The sequence below is a fragment of the Hyaena hyaena genome, unplaced genomic scaffold, assembly GCF_003009895.1.
Source record: "Hyaena hyaena isolate Hyena2069 unplaced genomic scaffold, ASM300989v1 scaffold_398, whole genome shotgun sequence".
Taxonomy (NCBI): Eukaryota; Metazoa; Chordata; class Mammalia; order Carnivora; family Hyaenidae; genus Hyaena; species Hyaena hyaena.
Window position 1 is genome coordinate 561,444 of NW_024081032.1, and position 27,018 is coordinate 588,461.

At 43.4% G+C, this 27,018-nt stretch overlaps 1 protein-coding gene across 2 annotated transcripts in view; it reads left to right on the forward strand.

The window, feature by feature from the left end:
* The window catches only part of DCLK1 (doublecortin like kinase 1), a 349,290-nt gene that overhangs the window by 186,356 nt on the left and 135,916 nt on the right, over positions 1 to 27,018 (forward strand). The gene's annotated exons all lie outside the window — the stretch shown is intronic.

Below are 27,018 nucleotides of genomic sequence, written 5' to 3' on the forward strand. Positions count from 1 at the left end.
TATGCATTTGAGTGTAGTGCAATTATTTCATCATTTAAAACTGACTTAGGGTGTGTGAGGGAGGGATAAGAGTAAGAAAGACTTCCCCTGTGCTGTGAAGACTTCAAATGCCCAATGAACATACATATTTGACATGAGATATGACATAATACGTTGGATGGATAGAGAGAGAGAGAAGATGATAGAGGTGTCATTTGAAGAGATTTAAGTTATTTTGGTTCAAAAAACCTACTTGGAAGAGTGGTTTCAGTGTCTCTTTCCCTCTAAATTAAATTTTTCTTGAAATACATTCCATCTTTATCTCTGATGGATGTGCCTTTCGGGAGCAATGATTTATGTAAATATATCACGCACAGGGTGCCCTCCGGAGGGACTCTCCCCATCCCACCCCTACTCTTCTACAGGATGAGACCGCTCTGCCATTGTGCAGAACGAGAGAAATGTTAGGAGTCAGGCAGGAGCTCACAGCACAGTTTTGAGAAAAATAAACTGCCGTGACTTTCAATTTAAAGAAAATAGCTGCTGCTGATAGAATAGTCTGAGAGAACAGATGCATTCTGAAATGAAAGTTTCATTTGTTGCCTTGATAGAAAACAACCTGTCAGATTCCAGCTGGAATACAGTTCGGTTTCAAATCAGCAGTGTAGACCTGGGGCCGCCAAGGTCTCTGTCAGTCAGGCCTCCGGGTAGACCCGGGGCCTGGCCCCGCCCCTCCCAGTGAGCCTTCTGGTCTGGGCTCTGCCTTCCCTGCAATGTGCTCTCACACGTATGCTGTAACCTGTCCTTTCGCCCTGCAACGGTAGGCAGACAGGCTTTCTGGAAAGCACAACAGCAAAGTACCCGAAAATCCTTTGTGATTTCCCTTTAGAATCCTTTCTCATTAAGAAGAATGCAGATAGGGGTGCCTGGGTGGCTCAGTTAGTTAAGCTTTGGACTCTTGATATGGCCTAGGTCAGGATCTCACTGTCATGAGATCGGGCCCACATCGAGCTCCGAGCTGAGTATGCAGCCTGCTTGGGATTCTCTCTCTGCCCCTCCCCCCGGCTCACTCTCTTTTCCCTCTCTCAATGCCCCTCCCCTGCTTGCACACACACACTCTCTCTCTCAAAATAAATAAATAAACATTAGGGAGAGAAAGAGTGTGTGTGCTCGTATGCAAACAGGGGAAGTGCAGAGAGAGAGGGGGGAAAGAGGATCCGAGGCGGGCTCTGTGCTAACAGCAGAGAGACCCATGTGGGGCTCAAACTCATGAACTGTGAGATCATAACCTGAGCCGAAGTTGGATGCTTAACCAACTGAACGACCTAGGCGCCCCTAAACAAACATTTAAAATATTAAGAAGGGGCGCCTGGGTGGCTTAGTCAGTTAAGCGTCCGACTTTCGCTTAGGTCATGATCTCGCGGTTTGTGGGTTCGAGCCCCGCGTCGGACTCTGTGCTGACTGCCAGCTCAGAGCCTGGAGCCTGTTTCAGTCTGTGACTCCCTCTCTCTCCGACCCTCCCCTGCTCACGCTGTCTCTCTCTCTCTCCTAGAAATAAATTTAAAAAAATAAAATAAAATATTAAGAAAAAAAAAGGCAGCTAGCTAGCTAGATATCTACATACACGTGCAACAGTGCACGTGAACACACGTGCATCAGACACCTTGCCCACCATTTCTGGTTTGCCACTTTGAAGGACCACTTCAAACTATTTCAGTGAGAAAGTGAGAACCTCACGTTCTTACCCCTGACGAATATACCCTAACCATTTGTTGGTGTGAAATCCATTTGCTGAGTAACAGTGTCCTCCTCCATCCTAAAAGAAACACGTGGATTGGGGGAAGGGGTAGAGGAAAGAATCTAAATTGAGATTTAACTTCCTTGGATGAACTTACTCTGAGACTAAATTCACACATTGACAACTGCAATTTCCCTGTTGCTTGTACAGCATGTTCTAGTGCTAATGTATTAAAATTTGAATCTTTTTTTAAGTGCTCTGAGATGATTTATCCCAGCTTATCTGTACTTGCTAAATGGTATTTGCACATTGCGGCTTCATTTGGCCTGTTCCCTACTAGCTTCCTAAAAGGAGTATCAGTGGGGGGTACAGACATCTTCAAAATTAATACTCAAGCAGGGCTGGCCCTGATTTAATGGCATCAAGAAGTGGCCTTTTGCCACAAGGCAGCGCTTTTATTTTATCTTTCAAAATGAACCCAGCTCCCAGTGTGCTCAGGACCAGCAAGAACACGTCTCCCTAAGTACTGCCGGGCAAGCTCCTGGAGATGGCTTGTAGGGTCTTTCCAGTGAGGAATTCTGCCATTGTAGACTTATATTTCATGGGCTGCATTGGAGCCAGATCAATATTAGAAGCTGCGAGGGAGCATCCTTCCTCCCCTAAATTTTCACATGGGGGAAAAATGCATTCCTTTTTCCAGCTTAAAATGTAACCCGTTTTAGCAATATCGTCATCAATCGGTGGAGTCTTAGCACCTTTGAAAAATGGTGGATACAGCGCTATATATAGAGGCAGACAGTCCACAGCTCCTTCCCCTGCATGGGCTGCTGTCTCATTTAGAATGATGAAACATAGGAAAATGCCAAGTTGGAGACAGGAAGCTTAACATAGCTTGTATATTGATGATAAACTGACGAATTGATGATTTTTGTTGCCATTAAAAAGTGAAAGGATTTTGTTGAGAAATGCCCATCTCACACCAAGAAGGGATAGTTAACCCCTCAGTGATGAGCTTATCACAGGATGTCACCTTCTGTCAGTCCCCACTCCCAGCCCCCCAGCCTCAAGCCAACACCCCCCAAACCTGTTAGGTCAGTTCCTTCACCCTTACCTTACCCTTGCCAGGCCTACCTCCTGCTCAGGAATCTTAGTGTCTCTCATCCTCTCTTTCTACCAGTGTCCGAGTGCTCTTGAATCTGATATTACTTACATATTTTTGCACAGATGTTGTATTAGCTTCTTAGGGCTGCTGTAAGAAAGCACCGTAAACTAGGTGGCTTCCAACAACAGCAGTTGATTTTCTAATAGTCCTGGAGGCCAAAAGTCTAAACTCAAGGTAAAGGAAAATCTCTGCCCCCTCTGAAGTCTGTGAGTAAAATGCCTTCTAAACTATAATCCTAGTTTCTGGCGGTTGTTGGCAGTTTTGGGAATCCCTTGGCTTCCTGTGCTGTTATTCCAGGGTCTGCCTCCAGCCCAGCAAGCCTTCTCTGTGTGTGCAAAGTTTCCCCTTCTAAGAAATCCAGCTATTGGATTAAGGCCCATCCTAATCCAGTATGACTTCATTTTAACATGATTACATCTGCCAAGACCCTATTTCCCAATAAGGTCACATTCACAGGTACCAGGAATAGGGCTTCCACATATCTTTTGGGGGACACAATTCAACCTACAACAGATGTTTGAAGTTGTCTGGATTTTATTTGAACCTGAGTCACAAGTAAGCTCATTTTGATTTGTTTGTTTCCACCTGCCTTTAGGTTTGCACAGTTATAGCTTTATATTAATTAGTAGAATACATAGACAACAGAGTCGTGACAAGACTGTCCCCTCATCTGACCTTTCACAGGTAGGGTCACTCACCCAGTGGGTCAGAAGATGGCCGTGAGATGGTCTGAGTAATGCATTGGTTAGCAGTGCATTTGACAGAGCCTCTCTTGGAGTCCTTTTGACTAAGATAAAAATATATGGTCTGAATGACATAGGTTGTTGTGTTTTTAATTGACTGAATTGAATTGCCCTGTCCAGGAGGCAGTGTTCATGGGGTGGTGGAGCTCTCTGTTAGAATTGGCTCATAGGTCCCTAAAGAGAGGGACTGTTTGTGCGCTGAGAGTCACACCAGTAGGGCTCTGCCTCAGATTCTGTGTAGTTGAGTATGGCTAGAAATGCGCATTTGAGAATGTGGATGGAGTGTGGATGAAATCGTCGGGTAAGAAAACAAAGATCCACAGGGATTTTAACAGAGAATGGGTAGTATGCAAGAAGATAAAATTGAATTAGTATTAACAAAAAGCAGAGCTTCAGGTATTTTTTTTTTAAAAAGCCAGTTTTACAAGCTTAATTAGGAGTAATGTAGTTTTAACAGAAGAACATGTGAAGATTTTAGCAGACTACAGGCTTCATGTGAGATGTGGCTCATTTGCCGAATGGAATGTAGGCACGTCATATATTATAAAACCTTTCAGCCCCTCTGCTTGAACATGGCAAATGCCGACTGAAACAAAAAGGCGAAATTAAAAATGTTCTTCAAAATTCACAAAGCTAGTGTACAAGTATAGTAAGTATAGTGTAGAAGAAGAGAAGAAATTTAAATGATGGTGCTTTCACGTTATTTTTGTAAGTTGGTAGCATTTATACTTTTGAAGTTATGAAAGTTTAAAACTGCACTAAGACTTTCGGGATACCATGTGTGTGTGTCCGTGTGTGTGCATGCACGTGTGTGCATCATGTCCCCTTTCTGGGGAATGCCAGGCCAGCTTCTCCCTGCACTAGCCACACCCATCTGAAAAACAGTGTTCTTCCTGGGTATGTGATTCTAAAGGTTTATTTATTTTTGAGGGAGAGAGAGAGTGCAAGTGGGGGAAGGGCAGAAAGAGAGGGGGACAGAGGATTTGAATCAGGCTCCACGCTGACAGCCGCTAGCCCGATGCAGGGCTCAAACTCACAAACTTCGAAATCATGACCTAAGCTGAACTCCGGTCTGACTGAGCCACCCAGGTGCCCGCCGGGTATGTGATTCTAGAAGGAACATTTCTTTGGCTTCTCTTATGGACTCCCTACTGTTAGGTGCCCAGAATCCGCTTCGTAAAACATTTCTCAAAACACTCCATCCTGATCGACCCATATCCTGAATGAGATGAGACAGAAGCTGCCATTAGGCACCCTTCACCAAGCAATGATCTTGATTGTTTTCCCCAATTCTGGGTAGTAAGAAAATGGGCTAGAACCTAGAATAGTGGCAGCAGTATGGGAGTAGGGTCAGGAGACAGGTGTAGTTCGGGTTCCACGGCCTACCTGCTGTGCGCTCTTTGTGTCTCCAAGCCTGCTTCCTATTCTGTGAAACACCTTTTTCCCCCTGGCTTGTAATGGACCTCAAATGAGATAATAAATGTCAAAGCACATTCAAAACTGTGTTCCTTATTACTTATTGAATGATGTTAGCGAATGACACCTCAGCTAAAATATCCCTCCTAGTGGACTGCAGCTGGACTTGGCCACGTAGATTCATTTGCAGGGCTTAAGTGGAGGCAGATGTCACCAAGATTTGGTTCTGGTGCTCTTTCGAACCAAAAAGTGATTATCTGTTGCTTTCTTCCCACTCTCGGCTTCTATTCCTATGGTGGAGGTAAGAGGGAATTAAGAGACCTTCGAAGATATCCACCCTTCTCTGGAGGGAATCTCTGGAAGATTAAACCAGACCATATTTAGAACCCGTCAGACGTTTAAAATAGACAATGGTCAGGGGTCCCAGCCCGTATGTCCACGTAGATTTGGGTCCATGGGGGCTTTGATGGCCCCACCACTCTGTCCCAGGGCCAGTGTTGCTAGGAAACCACGAGATCATTACGAACACCAGGACAATGCTCAGAGTCAGGATTGGCCTCCTCACAGAATGGGTTTTTAGCTACTGCTGACAAAATTCATTCATTTTTTCATGCATCCATTCATTTATTCAGTAGGCTAAGTGAATTTAGCATGTGCCAGGCAGTATGCTAGGCACAGATAGCTGTAGACAATCGCACTTACATGAAATATGACCCATTATAAGACTTTTAATATCGCTTATGTCTAAAAATGCCAGCGAATCTCTGGTACTGAACTTTGACTCAAAATATTACATGGTGCTTATTGCAGTAGTGTGTTTTATTCCTTTGGAAAAATATTGTAGGAAATGACTAATGGGGTCATAATAGACTGACTTCTCTTTATAGATTTAAATTTTAATTGGATTATATGGCCAGTTTAAATCAAATCTGTGGGCATATTTCTTTGAGATGCGTGGTACTTCATGCCGGAATATTTTATTGTTTCAATAAATGTTAATTCTCAGAATGTATGGTTCTTATTTTTTTAAAAAAACTCGATAGCTGTCTTATTGAATAATTGCCAACTTTCCATGACATTTCATTGTTGTATAGAAAATCTGGCATGATTTTGATTTGCATTGACTTATAGAATGCAGCCTGATGTTTGAAATAGAGAGTTTTAGTGTTTTTCTTTGTTTTGAGTTCCAGAGAGTACATTGGTAATGTGCTTACTCTCATCAGCAAGTTCCCATTTGCCTCTTAGCAATGGTAAAACTGGAGGGGTTCTGGAGACTTCCTCCACCATAACTACATTTTAGCTCATGCATAAATATAAAGTTCCCCAGTACATAGTGATATTTTCAAATTTCATAGCTGCCAAGCTATGGAGACATACAGAGTATTATACTTTGGGACAGGATCTAACTCAAGCACAAGCTAGTTCCTTTGCTACAAATAGATGATCTTCTAGTTAGGAAATCAAGACATTGTGTAACACATGCAGTCTTTTCTTTACACTTTCCTTTCTGGTCCTCTTGGGCTTCCTTTTATTGTATTCGGTCACATTGACACCTGAATTGTTGGCATAGAAATACCCTAATATAACATTGACAATGAATGCTGCACACTAGGAGTCTTGGAGGCTGTCAGCCCACCTCCCTATCCAATGCAGAGGTCCCTCACATGGCATTGCAATCGCTGTTCATCCATCCCCAGCTAGAACCCTCTTTTCTGCAGCTTACAGCTGTATAAGAAGGTCAATCCCACTGTCCACTGGTGCTGATATTTTTTATAAGTTCTTTCTTTTTTTTATGTTTACTTTTGAGAGAGAGAGGGAGCAGGGGAGGGGCAGAGAGAGAGGGGGAGACAGAGGATCCAAAGTGGGCCCTCCACTGACAGCAGAAAACTGGATGTGGCGCTTGAACTCATGACCTGAGCCAAAATCAAAAGTCAGATGATTAACTGACTGGGCCACTCAGGTGCCCCAAGTTCTCTCTTTAAAAAAAAAAGAAAAAAAAGTTTATTTATTTTGAGAAGGGGGAGGGACAGAGAGAGATTGAGAGAGAGAGTGTGTGAGAGAATCCCAAGCAGGCTTCATGCTGTCAGCACAGAGCCTAATGCAAGGCTCCATCCCTGAACCATGAGATCATGACCGGAGACGAAATCAAGCGTCAGACGCTTAACTGACTGAGCCATGCAGGCACCTTTTTTGAAGTTCTTTCTTACATTGGGCTCAATTTAATCTCTGTCTAGCTTGTACACAGCAGTCCTAATTCTTCCCTCCGGAGTAATAAATACCACCCACTGCCTTCATTCGCAGAAGATGAAATTCTGTAGACTACAGAGACGATCAAAGTCATTCACTATAAAACTGTTTCATTTGCCTTCCTTCTAAACCAAATGTCTCTATATTTTCTCCCCTCCTTCTCTCATCTTTCAAAGGAAGAAGAGTCTCTCTTTTCTTCTAAAGGCAAATAAAATGTTCTTGACACTGTCTTCTCTCTTCTTCTTTGTGACCGTGCCTTATCAGTATTCTTTTCCTGTTGTTCTTGTGGAATTGTTATTTTACCCTCTCTTTACAATCTCTTTCTCCTCAACCTGCAGCCACAACTAAGTTTCTCCTGGCCATAAGAGGGCCTTCAGCTATCTCTGTCATCTCATCAAACCAGAGTGCCCTTTCTCTGCCAAACAGTCTTAGAAAACAAAGCAAAACAAAAAACCCACACAGAATAACCAAAAAATATATGCAAAATTACTGTCCTCAAGGCCTTCATGTCCTTGTCCTGACTCACTTTTTATACCCTTGGATAAACAGTACATTGCAAACATGAGCATTATGGGGGCTTTTTTTTTTCATTAAAAAGTTGTATTTCACTATCCTTTTAAATGTATATGGTGGTAAAAGTTGTTCCTTGTCACTGTAGGACACTTAGTCACAAATCTCAAGACTTTTCTCCTCCTTCCTAAGATAGTGAAAAGGATTATGGACTTTTCTAGTAAAAATCACCATCTCAGTCCAGAAATGGAAATGTTGAGTCTCATGCAGTAGTCATTCGAAACTGGAATTCTTTTTCCATACCTCTCCAGGGCCCAATGTTGCGAGTCCCTTGTCTGAAGGAAAAAGGTCGGGTTCTCCTTTTTCACTTACCTCCTCCCTGCTGTTTCGTCTTTCAGGGTGGGAAGAGAGAAGGGTGGAGAGGAGCAGGGGGTGGGAGAGGGGAGGAGGGACCCTTAGATCACAGCACTGTTGTAAGATGGCTTCAGGCCGTCTGGGCCAGCACATGTTTCATGAAGCCAACTTCTCGTACGGGTGTTTTTGTGGGTTCTTCAGGGATTCTCCCTACGAACATTCCACTCTTCTTTGATGTGGTCAGATCGGTTTCTTCCAGCTTTGGATGTTTCTCCCTTAACCTTTGTTTTCCAAAGCTCTCCCTGTTGGCCTCAGATGACCCTCTTGGGAAGAATTTAAATTAGCTCCATGCCAACTCACTCCCTCAGTTCCATCAATGCACTCCCATGTCCTTTGCCGTGATGACACGCCACCCGATGCAACCGAGCCTCCTTTTCTCTGCTGCCAGTGGTTCTCCAGTAAAAAGCCAAACACTCAAGCACGAGTGTGTAATTCCCGTCCATCCGCAGATGACACTGACCAGCCTCCTCAGATCTCCCAGTGAAGGCCTAACTGAGATGGAGAGAAGCATGTCCCCTCTTTTGCAATGAGGGAACTCATAGCACAACTCTCTAAAGAAGTCCTTCTCACAAATCACCTTTCTCTCTGATAACGTAAGGCTTTTATCCCTTTGAAATGGGTAAGAAAACTAAGGCCTGCAATTTGTTTGTTTATATCTGCTTTGAAATTTCTAGAAGGTGATTAGGCTCGCAAGTCACTTTGGTATCGGAAACACATCCCCTTGCAGTCTGGGTGCAAATTCCATCTTGAACCGTGTTCCATTTGTGACTGCCATCCACTTCTACCACATATATATTAGTCCCATACACAAGGATGACCTTCAGATCACTATATCCTTTGCCCTTGGTTTCCTTTTTCCTCCCCAAGTTCTTCATAGCATTTGACACGGTCGAGGATTCTTGCCTTGAAATTCTCTTGTCTTTCCCTGTGTTTTGCTGTTCCAATCTTCTGCCTACCTTCTTGACTGCTCCTGAGCTGCTTTCAGGTTTGTTCTGCCATGTTTATCTTCCTAATTCTTCCCGAAGACTCATTCCTCAACCTTTTTTTTCTACCTAATTACTTTCAATTCCAAGCCAAGTTCGTCTACCTTAATGGTTTCAGCACTGATGGTTACGGTAGACAGTGACGGTGACAAATGGCAACCAGATGGTATGCAATAAGCAAAGTCTTTGAAGGATGTATAATTTTCCCAATCTTATAATTAAGGAAATTAAAGCTTTGATGATAAATAATTTGTCCAAGGCCACACAGCTAGTTGGCCTCGAAGGCAGAGTTCAAACCCAAGTTTGTTTACGTTTGACAATATACTCTTAATCTCTAAGTACACCTCCTCTCAGATCTACATCTCTAGCCCCGACTCCTCTCATGGGCTCCAGAACCATATTTCCAACTTCCAGTATGAACTTCCCTGGGGTAATTGCACAGCTACTTGCAATTCAACATATTTCACAGCTGAACTCACCATCTTCTTAGGCAATTTTATCCCTCCTTCTGTGTTTCCTGTATTAGTTCATGGCATCAGCATTCTCTTTAACACCAACGTTGGCAAAACGTGGAGTTGTCTTTTACTTGCCCCTTGCCTTTACTCCTCGTATCTCACATTTTGTCACCTGCTTTCCAAAGCCTCCATCATTATTTTAGGTCTGTTCCTCATTATCTCTCGCTTAGACTCTTTAAAAAAAAAAACAACAAACAAGTTCGTTTATTTACTTTTGAGAGGGGCGGTTAGGGGCAGAGAGAGAGAGGGAAATGGAAAATCCCAAGAAGACTCCAAGCGTCAGTGCAGTGCCCACCTCGGGGCTGGAACCCATGAACCGTGAGATCATGACCTGAGCCAAAATTAAGAGTCAGATGCTCAACAGATTGAGCCACCCAGGTGCCCCCCTTGCTTACTCTCATGATGACCCTTGCTTTCCTGGCTTCAGTCTTTAATTGTTCCATATGTTTGTACACAGGTGGATTCTCCTAATATTCACTTGCAGATAGCCCTCGCCACCCAGAGAGTCCTTGGCATGCCATTCTAGGGAAGCTGTGATTCCACTTTACTGTATCTTTATACCTCTTGCCATTGCTTTATTGCTCCTCTGCGCTCCAGCCACGGCGGTACTTGCTGGTCTCCCAAAAGCCATTTATTTTCAGTATCTCTGTCTCTGCTCATACTGCCCCATCCACGGAATGCTTTTTTTCCTTCTCCCCATCACCACCCAGCACCCCCTAGCAAACTCCCTTTGCCCTTTGAAGCTCAATTCACAAGTTCTCTTCCCCCATCTTGTTGGTTTCCGCCAGTTACTGATTTCTCATTCTTTTTACAGATATTTCTGTCATGTAATCCTCAGAAAAACTCTGCGGTGTTGCTTTACAAGTAAAGCACACCAAGTTAAGACGAGCTGAGAAACTGCTTAAGGTCGCATACCCAGTGGGTCACAGGGTTGGGAGAAAAACTGGAGGTCCCAGACTCCTTGTTTTTTGTTTTTTGGGTTTTTTTTTTTTTAATGTTTTATTTATTTCTAGGAGAGAGAGAGAGAGAGAGAGAGAGAGAGAGACAGCGTGAGCAGGGGAGGGTCAGAGAGAAAGGGAGTCACAGACTGAAACAGGCTCCAGGCTCTGAGCTGGCAGTCAGCACAGAGCCCGACGCGGGGCCCGAACCCACGAACCGCGAGATCATGACCTAAGCGAAAGTCGGACGCTTAACCGACTAAGCCACCCAGGCGCCCTCAGACTCCTTGTTTTCATCCCACTTATTGTTAGTGCCTTGAGGCTGGTCCTCTGTATCATCGATCTCTGTAGCGCATAGCACGTATCACGGTGCTCTGAATGTAGTAAAATCCCAAGAAATGTTAGATGACTCAGTGGGTGCAGAAGGGATCTATTCCACCTGTCAACCTTGTAGACACTTGAGGACTGAGGCCCGACACCTCCCCAGAGCTGATTTTTCCAGATTTGTTAGCAAAGTTCCTTCAGTCGTTTCTCTTAAGACCACCCTACTATCCTGATTACTTTTCTCTGGATACTTTCTGGTCGGCAATATCCTCCTCAGAATAAACCCAGAACTGAAAGCGGTACTCCTTGAAGGCTTCAGACAGCACAGAGAATATAAACTTATTTAATAGAGGCATCAAACTTGTTCAAATGCAGCCTCAATGTGATTATGGTTTCTTTAAGCCCTAGCCAAGCATGCAGGCTCTTGGTTAGTTTGCGGTCAGCTGAACCCTCTGGGGCTTTCGGATATGATGTCAAGCCAGGTTTTGCTTGTTTCATTGCATATCTGAACCTCCATCCAGTACTTTAATTGTATTCATGCCAGAGAGCACCTTATTAATTTTAGTCATTAATTCTGGGCATTTAAGAGCCTTAAGCATCCAAATTCTGCCTGAGGATAAATAATAGCAGAGGACAGAGTTGAAATAAGGTCTGTCTGATTTTCAGGCCCTTGCTCTTCCCAACAAGTTATGCTGCTGGGGACCTCTCTAGCTAAAGCCCGGTAGCAGGGCTGCCTGAAAGCTCTCAGACAGGACGAAAAATAAATGAAAAGCTATAATAACCTTTCTGTGTGTCTTCAGGGGCAGCAGTGGGAGGCAGCCTCAGGCCCAATGTCCAGCTTTGGCTTGCTCATTCTCTTCCGACAGCAGGGTGGCATTCCCACTGAGGGGAGCCTCGGGTTCTTTTATTCCCTGCACTGACCTGCGCATGCCCCCAGGTGGAGGAGGGTCCACATAGAACTTTCCTCTCCTTGTGCGTCCCTGGGGCATACGCACTGAGGTTTTTGTGCCTGTTTGACATCTGCCATTTCAAGTCCCCATACCAAGCACACATCAAGAGCCTACTGTGTGTCAGGCATCCTAGGGGTTTAAATAAAGAAATTTTGGAAATTTAAATATCTACTTATGGAAAACAGATGAAGTGCACGTTACAGTGAAAAAAGACTTGATGTGAAGGTAATTCTAAAATCGAATTCCAAAACGAAGTAATAATTTGATATGTGTGTGGATATAGGTTGTCTCTGTAGATTTGCACTATTGTAAGTGTTCTGAGTAACTGAAACATAATAAGATAGTGATGTTATATGACTTTTTGCTGCCTAAAACTAGATTTTCTTTCCCGATAGCTCTGGAAAATAAACAAATGGATAAAGCTCTCAGTAAAAAAATAAGTATGATTGCATGGGTGACTTATCTTCTTGTTTCAATAGGCAGAATCACTGTGAAATCATGAGTCCAACTTTTCTTGGAGGTGTAAAACAGATCTGAATAAGAGTTTGTCTAAATTCATATGAATTTAATCAAATACTCAGAACAAAGCCAAAGAAAAGCAGCAGCCTTGTCAAGAGTGCCAGCAATGGAACTGAAAGAAGCCACACCTGTAAGCTCAGGGAAGGGAAGTGAGCAAAGGCAAACCATTGCGAGGAGCTCAGGGCAACAACGAGCATCGTCATGATCAAAGACAAAATGAAGCTCTTAGTTTAGTTTAGCTATTGAGGTACTAGGTCCAATGGATTCAGTGAATGCCTTTCGTTCACTTGTGGGGCATCCCATTGACATGACAGCTGGGGAAGCTCATTGATAGGACCATAGAGCTTCTTGCCCAACTATTGAGAACAGAGGTTATAAAGCTTTTGAGTTGATTAGCTTTGGAAAACCTAAAATTTCTTCTTTTATAGGATTGCCTCTCTACCTTAGTGTCAACTTAGCTACACTTATGTCTTAATACCTTTTTTGTGTATTCATTTCACATTTGATAGCTTTTCAAAAGAATTAGTCTAAGAATAACATTAGAAGTCAGAAGAGTATTTCACATTATGATTAGTTTTAAAACCCTATGGACAAATGAGTACTGTAGTTTCTTCTTAAGTAGGATATAAAATCTTCCCATATGCAATGGGTTTTCTAAATATGAAAATAAGGATAGCTAAATACACTAGGTAGCAGGGCTTATAGACAATTAATATGAATTCAATTTATTGTATCCCCTATAATATGTGTGTGTGTGTGTGTGTGTGTGTGTGTGTGTGTGTGGATATAGTTATAGATTCTACCCAATTAGACTAGTATGAGTGAATATCTACCATGTGCCAGGCACTGTTGTGGACACTAGTGAAGTGAAGAGAGAAGAATTCTTGTCCACATGGAGCTTATTAGGAGAGGAAGATATTTAATAAGCAAAATCTTTTTTTTTTTTTGAGTTGATTTATTTATGTTTGAGAGAGAGAGCTTGCTCTTGCACATGTGCTCATGCGGGGGAGGGGGAGAGATCGAGGGAGACAGAGAATCCCAAGCAGTCTCAGCACTGTCTGCACAGAGCGGAATGCGGGGCTCAAATTCACAAACCCCTTGGATCATGACCTGAGCCAAAATCAAGGGTCGGACACTAAACTGACTGAGCCACCCAGGCACCCCCAATATGCAAAATCATAAGCAAATTGCATAGTGTATTGAAGATAAGTGGTAAGAAGAAGAATGAAATAGGGAAGAGAGGAGTGTGTGCGGTGGAATGTGGGAGGGTGTGGGAGGGGTGCACTTGTAAATAATGTAGTTGGAGAAGATTTCAGTAAGAAGGTGGCATTTGAGAAAAGACTTGAAGGAGGTGAGGGACCCAGTCATGAAGATCCCAAGGGAAGAGTGTTCTGGGCTAAGGTAACAGTTACTGCAAAGAGTCTGAGGTGGGCATGTGCCTGATGTTCACCTGGGTAGAGCTCTGTGATGGCATGTAGGTTACAGTCTGACACTAACTTGCTGGAGTTAGCACGGACTTCCCAGGGTAAGGGCATGGTCCCCAGCAAGACCACCCTAATTTCAGATGCTTGCTGCCAGTTCAGGAGTCCCCAGGCCACCTACACTCTTCACCAACTGGCTACAAATTCAGAGGTAATTCCACTCCCCTCCGGTTTAGTAGGTTGGTAGAACAACTCACTGAACTCAGAGAGGTGCTATGCTATACTTATGATTATAGTTTTATTACAAAGGATACAATCAGGACCAGCCAAATGAAGAGACACATAGGCAAGATCTAGGAGGGTCCCAGAGGGAGAGCTGCCATGTTCTCTCCCTGAGGGATCAGGGCCCATCACCCTTCTGGCACATTGATGTGTTTACCAACCAGGAAGCTCCACTGAGTTTGATATCCAGTTTTTGTCGGGGTTTCATTACCATAAGCCTGGTCTGTTGACTCATTGGCCACATGTCTGGAGCTCACCCATTCCTAGGAGGCCATGCGGTCATCATGTGGCTCAAAGCCCACAGCCCCACATCACTTGGTTTGGTATGACCAATCCCCATCTTGGGTCCTTTCATTAGCATAAACTCAGATGTGATTCAAGGGACCAGGCAAGAATGACATGGACACTGCTATCACTTGGAAAATTCCAAGGGTTTAGAAGCCTCCTCCCAGGAACCCAGGGAAGAAACCAGACACATTTTTTTATTAAACAGCATTGGACCCTGTCAAGATCTTAAGAAAACATCCAATATCCATGCTAATTCTGTAACAATAACCATACCAACCACTTATAATGAGGAGAAAAAAGCAGAGTAACAAAAACAATGAGCTTATCAAAGACTTAGGATCTTGGCAATAAGAGAAAGGCAAAATGACCAGATCCCACCCCAGAAGGGCATTGGCTAACCCCCCTCATTTGACAATCTCATCCCAAAAGTTGATTTCTGTATAAGGGTCATAGAAATGATCTAATAATTGTGGAGACAGTTAGCTCTTGGTGAAACGCGCTAATTGAGAGGGACTTGTGGCATGAATCGTCTAAAAATGTGCACAATGCAAAACCCCTTGCATCTTTTTGTCAAGTGTACTTTATATTTCACACTATGTACATTCCCTTCAGACAGATCATTTGGGAACTGGATTAGTTTTGCCCAATAAAATTCCTAATTGTTAAGAGTTGAAAGAACCTTAGGGAGTGTTCAGTTCTTCCATTTCATATGTGAGGAAGCCCAGGGGAATTAAGTTGACTTCCTGAAGTCAACCACCATCCTAGTGTAAGAGCTCACAGGCAGGCTGCTGGTGTCCAGTCCCGGGCTTGCTCCATTAAGCAAGGTTGCATAAGTTAGTCAGCACCTCAACCTCAGCCTAAAATGCATCCTCAAAAGGGCAGCAACTCGGGAGAAGGAATGTCCTGCCCTTATCACCTGAGTGATCCTGAACAAAGTACTTACCCTCTCTGAGTCAGTGTCCACTGGAAGAATGGAGATAAAAGTAGTACCGATCCGGAGAAGTTGCCACGAGGATTCAATGTGATGATATGGGTGAAAATCACATTGCAAAGCTCTAATGTAATGGACACATATTACGATATGATATTATCATTATTATTTGGTGCTTTCTTTTTTTTTTTTAATGTTTATTTTTGAAAGGGAAAGAGACAGAGTGAGTGGAGGAGGGGCAGAGAGAGAGGGAGACCCAGAATCTGAAGCAGGCTCCAGGCTCTGAGCTGTGAGCACAGAGCCCTATGTGGGGCTCGAACCCAAGAACCGTGAGATCATGACCTGAGCTGAAGTCGGATGCTTCACTGACTGAGCCACCCAGACACCCCTCAAAACCCTCATCTCTTGATTAAAGTGGAACCGATTTTAGATCGTGGTTAGACTATTTTAAATAGTTCAAAATCTTTATTTTGATTATGATATATATCATATCATAACCATACCATATGCATAATATATCATATTATGCATATGAGAGATGCCAATTTATGGTAAAAAATGTCACCACAAGCAACTAACTCACAGAAAGAGGCTGTCCATGGTGGGCTGGCAGCACTTAATAAAATCAGATTGGAAAACTGTACGAGGCCCGTGTAGCATCCCAAAGAGAAAAGCTCAGACGTTCAAACATGTGATGACACACTATTGACTAGAGTAAGCCTCTTGAGGTTCCCTGCCATTAAGACAGTAAGATTAGACTTGCAAATATTTCTTCCCCTCTGGCTAAGAGGCTGTTATTCCCTGCGGCGCTCTCTTCTAGTTCCAGATACCTACCTTCATAAAGAAGCTGCAAGTTTAGGTCAAGCTTTAGGGTTTTAGGCGCAATTCTTTAGGTTTCTGGCATGCAAGGCACTAACTTAGAATAAGGCTGCAGAACTTGAGGGACACCTGTAGTCATATCTGCCATGGTATCTGCTTGCTTTGTTCTCCGCACATGGACAGGCAAAGCCCATGTACATACACGAATCCGCCAGCAAATATATCAGAATGATGAGAGCTATCCAGACAACATCAACAGCAAAAAACACACAAAATTATTCTTGATTTCATGATAAAGAAATATACTGTGAATCAAAAAATGCATTGAACATGGAATATGCAATTTACAAAACATTAAAATGGAGTTAAACTTCTTCTTACCCTATTTTGCAGCCCAAGCAAAGAATTCTACCAAACTGACTGATACCATTATTTTTAGAATACCCTTAGGATGTTTCGCTTTATTTGGACTGATCCTATAGGCTAGTTAATAGATGGCATCGTTACCGCAGCTTTGCCTTAACATGGTGAGAGCATTAGCATATTTTATATAGTCTTTTAAATCTGCTGCAGCTAATTATATAATTTCTCATCTTTGGTTCAAGGCCAGCAGCAGGACTCTGTTTGAATTATTTAGAGTGATGTTAATTCTCTTGCTTAACTCTTCTCTGGCAGTTTGCAATGGAAGCAGGACCCAAGATGCCTGCGGCAGGGTCACTTTGGAAGAATTCTAGCTCGTCTCTCTCAGCCACTCCTCTGTCTAGCTGTCTTCCAAGGAGGACAGAAGGAGGGCCAGCCGAGGGCACATTAACTGATCTATGAGGCTGCCACATGGGTCAAGGGAAACTGTCTCTAAAATTATTTGCTCTCTTTTAGTTTTGGATGGTGAATTATTAGCAAGCAACCACTCACGTGTAGTGGCTGGCTCTAAAAAATATTGTCTAAATTGGGGGTCTGCGCCTTTGTCTGTAAACAGCCAGATAGTAAAACCATACGTTTTGTTGTTGTTGCAGCTCATTGGCTATACTGTTGTAGTGTGAAAGCAGCCACATAAACCCCTGAGTATGGCTATATTGTAAGAAAACTTAGGAAGAACGGGCTGTGGGCTGGATTTGGCCTGCAGGCTATAGTTTGCTGAACTCCGGTCTAAATCACTGATTTTTAGTCTTCTGGGGAATATGGTCCTACTTGAGAACTGAATGAGAGATATGGACCCAATTCTAGAAAAATACGCATTTCATGTACACACACACGCACCGCAATTCACACGTATAAACCTTCCATTTTAAGATGTTATATATCCCCAAAACTCATCTGTGGATCCAGGTCAAGAACTCTTGATCTAAGTGGTGTTTTCCAAAGAGCCTTTGTAATGACCTGCTGGATACTCTGGGAGAGCCATTCTTTAAAAAAAATGATTTTGGAGGGGCGCCTGGGTGGCTTAGTCGGTTAAGCGTCCGACTTTCGCTTAGGTCATGATCTCGCGGTTCGTGGGTTTGAGCCCCGCGTCGGGCTCTGTGCTGACTGCCGGCTCAGAGCCTGGAGCCTGTTTCAATCTGTGACTCCCTCTCTCTCTGACCCTCCCCTGCTCACGCTGTCTCTCTCTCTCTCCAAGAAATAAATAAAACATTTTAAAAAATAAAAAAAAATAAAAAAAATGATTTTGGGGGCACCTGGGTGGCTCAGTCGGTTAAGCATCTGACTTCGGCTCAGGTCATGATCTCATGGTTTGTAAGTTCGAGACCCGCATCGGGTTCTGGGCTGACAGCTCAGAGCCTGGAGCCTGCTTCAGATTCTGTGTCTCCCTCTCTCTCTGACCCTCCCCAGCTCACACTCTGTCTCTCTCTCTCAAGATAAATAAACATTTAAAAATTTTTGTTTAATGATTTTGCCCCTACTTACCTCACATCAGAAACCTGAGACTTTAATCAGACTCTATGATTTCTATGGAAACATGGAAGTCCTGCACTAGAAGGGGCAGTGGCTCTCACTGACAGCTTTAAAGGGAGAAGCCAGAAAATGTTGGAATGATAGAGAAGCATAGTTATACTTGGGAAGAGATGCAGGTCACAAGCAGGTGACTTGTGACACTTAAGTAAACAATGGATGACTTGGGTCTGGGCTTGTAATTTTAGACATGGCTGCAATGCCACCTCCTTAAGACTCCGTTTGCACTGTCCTGGCCCACATTGCTTTCTCTTTTTGAGGAACAGGAGCTAGCCTAACACCGACATTCGTTCTGCTTTTTATTTTTCTCCTATTTTCTTATGGGTGTTAGTGTCAAGATTCCCTGAATTTATTGTGATATTATTGTTTTTAAGTTCACTTATTTCTTTTGAGAGAGAGAGAGAGAGAGAGATAGGAATAGGAGCAGAGGGAGAGGGTAGAGAGAGAGATCTTAAGCAGGCTCCATGCCCAGTGCAGAGCCCCACATGGGTCTTGATCTCATGACCATGAGATCATGACCTGAGCTGAAATCAAGAGTCGGACACTTAACCAACTGAGCCATTTAGGTACCCCTATTGTGATTTTCTTGAAGGCAAGGGACTGATATTTCACATTCTCTTTTAGCTCCCCAGTGCCCAACACTACTGTCTCTGTGATTCACCTCCCCTTCCCCAGGCTCCTCTCTACACCCAACTTCCCAGACATACCGGATCCTTGTTCTACATGTGGTTCTTGTGTGCTTGTCCGTACTGTTCACTTGGCTCCCCACTCCCACTCTACCTTTGTCATCCTATAAGAGCCAGAGCAGTGTCATCACCTCTGAGGAATCTCCTGGAGCCTCCCCAACCTCCAGGCGAGACTCATGACTGTCTCCTGTGTTACTGTGGCACTTGATGCTTCAAGTATGTGACTGGATCCTACTGGATTGTAATTGTTTGCATCCCTGCTGATCTATGTGAACAGCCCATGAGCAGTAACACAGTCCAGGCACTCACTGTCTGTAGAGTTGGTGACTGGACAGACAAATGGTGGGTGCTCAGTAAGCAAGTACTTACTGGTTGAGAGTAACTGCAAGAAAGGGGGAGGGGGAAAAGGAAAATAAAAGAGAAGGAAATTGATAAGTTTCAAGTATATTTATTTTCTAAGTATTTTCTAAGACTGTCCCATCAACATTTCTCTTTTTTTGACTGAGTGGTAATTATAAAGAGAAATGTGTTGGGTCAGGCCGCATGCAAGAGAGGCTCTGCTATCCTGTTGGGTAAGCATTCTGGGGCCAATATCTGCCCTCTTCTCCACGGACAGTCCCCACACAAGGGCTCCCACGGGCTGGCCACCTGGTGATGCTGCCTCTATAAACTAAAGTGGTACATAAAGAGACAGGAGGGGGGACCTGGGAATCCTTTTTCCAGAAGTGATGGCCATGGGGAGTGGTGATTGTGTTCACTTCCTGTGGCAGGTGGCTCAAGCAGTGGCAGGATGACTACTAGGATTGGCCATGCGGAGTCTCCCTGCTTGAATCGGCTTGGCCTCGAAGGGACGGAACGCAAGACCACCTCAAATGATGTTCTAGCATCAAAATGACTTGATGACCACCAGAGACAGATGGATACAAAGCCCTCATGTCAGTAACAAATAGGTAGGCTTGAGTGTGTATCTCCTTACTACAAGCTTTCTCCCAGGTCAGAGGCTAGCAGTAGAATAGCACAGTGGCTGGGTGCATGGGCTCTGGGTTAACTGGTTTCAATCCTGGCCCCAGCCCATACTAGCTTTGAGACTTAACAGCTCTGTGCATCCGTTTCCCCTTCTGTAAGTTATAGCCAACAACAGTCTGTCCCTCTTGGGGTTTGTGTGTGTGTGTGTGAGAGAGAGAGAGAGACTTAAATAAATAGACCATATAAAGAATGGTGCCAAGTCAAAGGAACATCAATAAATGTTTATTATTGTTAATGGTGTATAAACTTACATTTGGTACCTCTAGACTTCTAGCAGAATGCTATACTAGCAAATGCAGTGGACAGAGGGTGTACTGATACAACACTCTTAATTATTAACCACTTGGCTGTGTAATCTAGAAGGACTTGAACCCTAGACACACAAACTTTTATGAACATAAAGTGTTAGTAGAACCCCGAGGGTCTCTTCTGCCTTTCGAGGGCATTCTTCACAGATCTGGCGCCCTTCTGGGACAGGTATGGGAGACTTCTGTCTTGATGCCTTGTAATTCAGCAGTTGCAGCATATAGAAATATATAGTGCTAAAACATCGTTGCTACCACTGCTACTAATAATAAAATAGCTGTTACCCTTTAGTGATTGAATATTGTGTGGACAGTAGGTGTTCATTCATAAAGGGTATCTCTAAGTTTCTCAAGAAGAGTAGGAATGAGGAATTTGAAGTTCAGAGAAACAATTAAACCTCCCCAAGATCATTGTATTAGATATTATGATCATAGGTATTAGTGTATAGATATTAGTACATGGTCAAACTGGAATATGAACCCAGATCTGCCTGCCCCCACCTGCTAACATATGATCTTTGCCTGATGCCATCTCTCATTGGGACCAATTATAGGTCTCAGGGGTTTAAAAATTGGCCAGGATATATACTGCATGGCTTTTAATTAATATAAAAGTGTAGCCTCTATTTAATTAATTGTTCTTTTTGCTTCTGATGATCAAATGGAACACAGAGACCTGAAATGTACCTCACCGTCCTTTTCCCAAACACAATCCAAGGCTGTGCTTCCTGCTTGCAGACTATGAGTCACTGGTGAATCAGGGGGCTGAGCCAGCCTGTGTCCTTTGTGTTTAGTGCCACCAGCTTTATCATCTGTGTTGTAGCCTCTCTGCCCCCCGCTGCTCTCTCGTAAGAGTCCCGACACCCACAGAAGCGATTATCTCCTCCTCCATAATGTTTCTCAGGCCCAAGGCAGCCCACAAGTCCTTGCTGTCTTCCTGGTGACTCAGATGCCCTTTAAACAGCTCGGGGGAAAGGTCGTGAAATAGTGAAGCCGGGGGCGTCTTGGGCTCAGCTCTGGAGCTGGGTTAGGAGCCTGGGTTCTTTTCGGAAGCAGAGTAGAGCGTGACTTCATGCAGGATCCTTGACCTGGTTTCTAAGGTCCCTCCTGGCTGTCCTCATCTGTTCACATTTCTTTTCGATCTTAGTGCAGAACTTCAGGAGATCTTCCAAGCTGCCTACCCTCCTTGAAGTCTGTTCCAGTTTTTCACTGGCTAATTGACCGACCAATTGACCTGTTCACTTCTTTTAAGTTCCTGATTCGTAGCAGTTACTCCAGTGCTTTAAGGAACCAGTGTAGATCTGAGTCATTTTCAGGAACAAAGGAAAGATTGACCAGGCTTTCCATTTCTGAAGTCTGGTTTTCGAGCTCCACTTCTGACTATCAGTCGCATGAGGCAGCTGCTTCTTTAGGTCTTAAGCAGACGACGCGCTGAGACAAGCCATGAGGTGCCCTGGGATGACAATGGCCTTTGAGGTCACTTGGGCCGCTTGAGGCTGTGTGACTTTGGGAAAGTATCCAACAGCTCAGAGTCTGTTTCCTCGTAGAGTTTTTATGAAGATTAAAAAGATAACACACCAGGCATTTGACACAGTCCTTGATCTGGATCAGTGCCTAATAAACGTCAGTTTCCTTCCATCTCCTTCCATTCTCTTCCAGTGTTAAAATTCCATGCTGTGTTTATAATAATAGAAAGCATGCAGTTTTAGGTTCTTTACAACTTGGGAAGTGCTTTCATGTGTGCTATTTCCTGCAGTCCTCACAACAAACTGGTATAGAGATGGAAGTTTTTAGTTATGTTGTACAGCCAAAGAAATAGATTCAGAATCCATATCTGACTTTGAGTCAGTGTTCCATTCTGTGTCTAATAGCCAGTCAATAAATATTTATTGATCATCTGCTGTATATTCAACTCTGAGCTTGTTGCTGTGCGGAGGGTTTGGAGGCTATGGTCCCTCTCCTCAAGGAGATCATAGGTGATAGGGGTGAGGGAGGTGATGGGCAGAAGATATGTCTGCCGTCACCTTCAGAAATATTTATGTGTGGAAGGCTGTGAAATTATAGTGCGTATTATTTACTTTTTACTTTTATTTTTTATTTTATTTTATTTTTTAATGTTTTACTTATTTATTTCTAGGAGAGAGAGAGAGAGAGACAGCGTGAGCAGGGGAGGGTCAGAGAGAGAGGGAGTCACAGACTGAAAACCCCACAGAGCCCGATGTGGGGTTTGAACCCATGAACCGCAAGATCATGACCTAAGCGAAAGTCGGACGCTTAACCGACTAAGCCACCCAGGCGCCCCTATTTACTTTTTAAAATGTGATGGGATGCATGGGTGGCTGTCGGTTGAGCATCTTACTTCTGCTCAGATCATGATCTCACAGTTCGTGGGTTCGAGGCCTGCATTGGGTTTTGTACTGATGGCTCAGAGGCTGGAACCTGCGTCGGATTCTGTGTCTCCTTCTCCCTCTGCCCCAACCCCACTCACACTATGTCTCTGTCTCTCTCAAAAATAAATAAACATTAAAAAATATTTTTAATGTGGTTCTTTCTTTCATAAGGATCTTAAGAGAAATGGAGTTTGAAAGTGAGACTTGATTCAGCTCAAGTTGTAATTAGAAAAAACAAACAAACAAGAACTGTAGCTGAGTGTTTCAAGGGCAGAGAAGGGGTTTCTAGCCTCATAAAGTATTTTATTGGGTAGAGTCTTCATTAACGAGGTCATATGAAGCATTCAGAGTGGTGGGCACAACACTCCTCTATTCATTTTTACCTCTGACCCAACATATTGAGTTCCAAAAATTGGTTTCTAATCTGGAAATCTTCTACTGTCATTATTACCACTTCCACCCCGTTCTGGAACCGGCAACTTTATCCCTGTCCCGTCATCTGGCCTTACCTCTCCTTCATGAGCTTCTTCCCACAACCACAATCACCAGCCCCATCCTCTTGTCTTCCCAAATATCTTTTAATTCTTCTTTCATTCTCTGAGCCACTGCAAGAGCCTCTTATGTGATCTTTATTCCTCCCTCCATTCATTCAGCAAGTATCTGTTGAGCTAGGCACTGTTCTAGAGGCTGCTACCAGACATGGTCTTTGCCTGATGGAACTTAAAGTCTAGTGTGAGGGACAGGCATAAATGAATAACTATCGGAACAACATATACTGTGATAGAGGACATACAAGGGCTCTGAGACCATGTAGAGTGAACCTATGTCTCGGTTTAGGGAAGGCTCCTTTGGGGATGTGGAATGTAAGCTGAAACCTCAGGGGGGTAGTAGGTGTCTGCCAGGCCGCTGGGGTGCACGAGGGTGTGGCCACAGGTGTGGTTTGGTGTTGGGGAGCAGGTGGAGGTTGGATAACATCGAGTGATTTCGGGAAGAGAGAAAGCATGTTTCAATACCAGACTTGAGGAAGGGAAAGAAATACAGAATGGCTGCACAAGAAGTGGCAGGAAATAAATTTGGAGCCAGGCTGTGGTGTATCTTCTAAAACCATTTTAATGATTTGGAACATCCTGGGAACAATAAGAACCAGGGTGTGACATGTTCGAATTAACATTTTTGAAAGATGTCTCTGGAAGCAGAATGGATGAAGAATGGATGGTGGGACCCAAGGGTGAATACGGGATGACCAATCAGATGACACTGACGATGGTCATTGTAGGGCTGTTGATGTAAAAGCAGAAGCGACTAGTCAGGTGACTTATTAGATGTAAGAGGTGAGAGAGAAAAGGGGTCGGGGGCCACTGGCAGTGTCTTTGCTTGGGTGCCTCTCTTGGGTGGTGGTGCTGTTCATTCCTGCAGGCTGCATAGAAGGAGCAAGTGGAAAGAAGATACGCTCCAGCATTGTATGTGTGGGAGACAGTGTGGGGTCGGGGTGCCCCCCAAACAGGTGTCCCTCCTCCTCCTACTTCCCACCCCAGTTCCTTCTACACACCAATCAGTGACCTTCAAACTCCATTTTGACCACATCATCCCCCTTTTAGGAGGCTTTCAGTGAACCATGGTGTGTAGAAACATGGCCATCCTCCTTGCCCTCTATGATCCAAAGGCTTGTCTCTAATTAGCCCCTGTCTATGAAGTTCATCAGGTTTCTCTACAACCTCCATGCATTATTCTTCATGTTGTTCAGATTCTTTCCAAGTCTTAATTCAATCTCCTCAAGAAGCCTCCTTCCAGATCTTCCAGCCTCTTTAAGCTTTTGTTCTTGCCATTCATTTTGGAACACTCTCCCCAACATCACCTCTATTTCTCCTTTTAGGCAATCTGCCTTTCTTATTTACTTAGAGAATCCAAAGCAGATATTGTAACATCCTTCATTGGCTAGTTCCTTCCACAGTGCTCTGTGCATGGTTATGCTCCAAATATATAAGGACATATGAAGGGCAAATCTATGAAGTAAAAGATGGGGCAGGTTGATAGAGAAGAGAAGGTCAATAGAAGATATATAGATATATACATAGTTATAGATTGGTATATATCTATATACATGGGTATATACATACTACAATAAGGGGTTAATCATTTATTCAGTGTATAATAGCAGAGAGAGAAAACATTACAAACTTTGAAACAGGGAGATGACACATGGAATGCAGTGATTTATAAAAATTAATCTGGCTCTGCCATATGGGTAGGTTTGAAGGGGGAAACAATTGCTAGTAATTAATGAGTTCATTTTATCTGCCAGGCTCTGTGCTCAGTATTTCACATGGATGAACCACCCTATGAGTGGTATTAGCATCATCCCCATTTTACAGAGCAGGAGTACAAGGTTAGAGAAGTTAAACTATGTATTGGTGGAACCAAGGTGCAAATCTAGGCTGCCTGACTCAAGAGCCTGCCCTCTTAACCATTACATTATAATGTCTTCTGGAAGAAGAGGAAAGAGGGAGGAGTCTGGCTGAAGGTTAGGAATGGAGAGTGGTTTTCAAACTGATTCTGGGATCCCTGGGGTTCCAAGAAGAAAACCTTAGAGCCTACAGCGCAAAGGAGCCCTCTCCTTCAGCCAGAGCAGCCCCAATGGTGGCATCTGTCTCAACATTGAGGCTCAGGAGGATTTGAAGAAAGGATCCCTTGCTAAAACAACAACAATAAAGCCTTTAAAACGACTAGGATTTCACTTCTTTGGCTCATTCAGGAAACCAGAGAACTGGTACTGGCCACTGCCTAAGATGTTACTAGAAGCCTGGAGAAGCATTCCTGAGTGAAAGGAAGGGGATTATTTATTATTACCAAAGAAATGAATCCATTAGCTCTAAATTTTAAAAGAAGGCATTTTTTAAACTTAAATTAGCAACAGGACTTGTATACTTGTTTTTGAAACTCTTGAGAAAGAAGATTTCTTTTTGGCTCTTTTGACAAATTATAAGTCAAGTAATTAAATAGGAGAAATTCCATTGCATCAACCTTTAGCATTTTCAGAACGGTCATAAATAAAGTAATAAATAAATAAATAAATAAATAAATAAATAAATAAAATTTGAGTCTTACCTACCTGGGAAGTAGGTAGGGCCAGCCATTAGTGCCCATTTTGCCATGCCAAAAATAGACACACAGATTTGCTCCAAGTTGCTGGTTGTTTTATTCATTGCTCTAATTTTTGTGCCTAGCACCCAGTTGTTGCTTAACAACTGTTTGTTGAACCAATCGAATGATTGAACACAGGCATTGTGATAGAGTTGGAATCCAAGCCCTTCAGAACTGAGGCTAGTTTTTATTTTCCCACTTTGCCCAGGAAAAAAGTATGGCAGGAGCCCAGTCCATGGGAAGGTTACCAGTGCAAGTGAATATAAATGCAACATTGGAAATCAATTAACTTTTTGTGTTTCATCTATCAGTTTAATGTTTGGAATGCTCTCTACTGTCACATAAGCTTGACAAATCTCCCCCACAGACTTCCTCACTCTTCCATATTTTAGGTCGGAATCTGTACGGTCTCCTAGACAATGAGTCTGCCAAGCATTAAATCTTAATGCAGCCACCTATAACAATTAAATATTTCTTTTATCATAAACCTCGATGCAATTTATAGAGCAAATTATATCTTGATTTGGGGAGAAGGGTCTACTTATTTGATGCATTTTTAGAAAGAAAAATTAAAATGTTATATGTGAGTTCTAGGAGGATATAGAATGGATTCATTCTTTTTTGCTAGTCACTTGGAATTATTACATTTTAGTATGCCTGTTAAGAACAAGCATAGCATTTGACTGTAAGAATGTTTAGAGAAGGGAACAAAGATCCATGGCAGGATTTGGACATGGTCTCTATTTGTTTTCTCATCTGTCTAGTTTTAAAGAGCGTGAGCTGGCAGGCTCAGGAGCTGGCTACACTACCTCACCCTCTGGAAATCTCCTCCAATTCTGAGATGTATGTCAGGCCAATTGGGCAGTCTCCAGCCATCTAGAGAACACCTCTCAACTGTAGGCAAGTCCCCGTAGGAAATGCTATGCTAATCTCTGCTGAAAATATTCTCAGGATAACTAATTACTTTAAAAATGCCACGTTACCATGGAACTTGAAACATATGGGTGGAGGGTCATGCAGTTGGGATTCAAATGAAGTCTCCAGGTTATAAGCTTTCGTTTTCTTGTTGTTTTCAGTTTGTGCTTAATTTGAAACACAACGAGAAAACCATCATCCCAGGCTTGGCTCACTTGCTCTTTTGCCTTTCCTCTTTCTGGCAGCTTCGCCCTCCATCTCCTAAGTTCCCACCAGTGTTCTGCTGTAGAGGCAGGGTGGGGACTGTTTGAAAGCTTCCACATGAGGGGCACTGGGTGTCAGCACCACTGACCGCAGGAAATGTGAACAGATGAACTGAAGGCCACAACCACACAGACAAAGAAAACCACACAAAACCCTGCCTCAGTA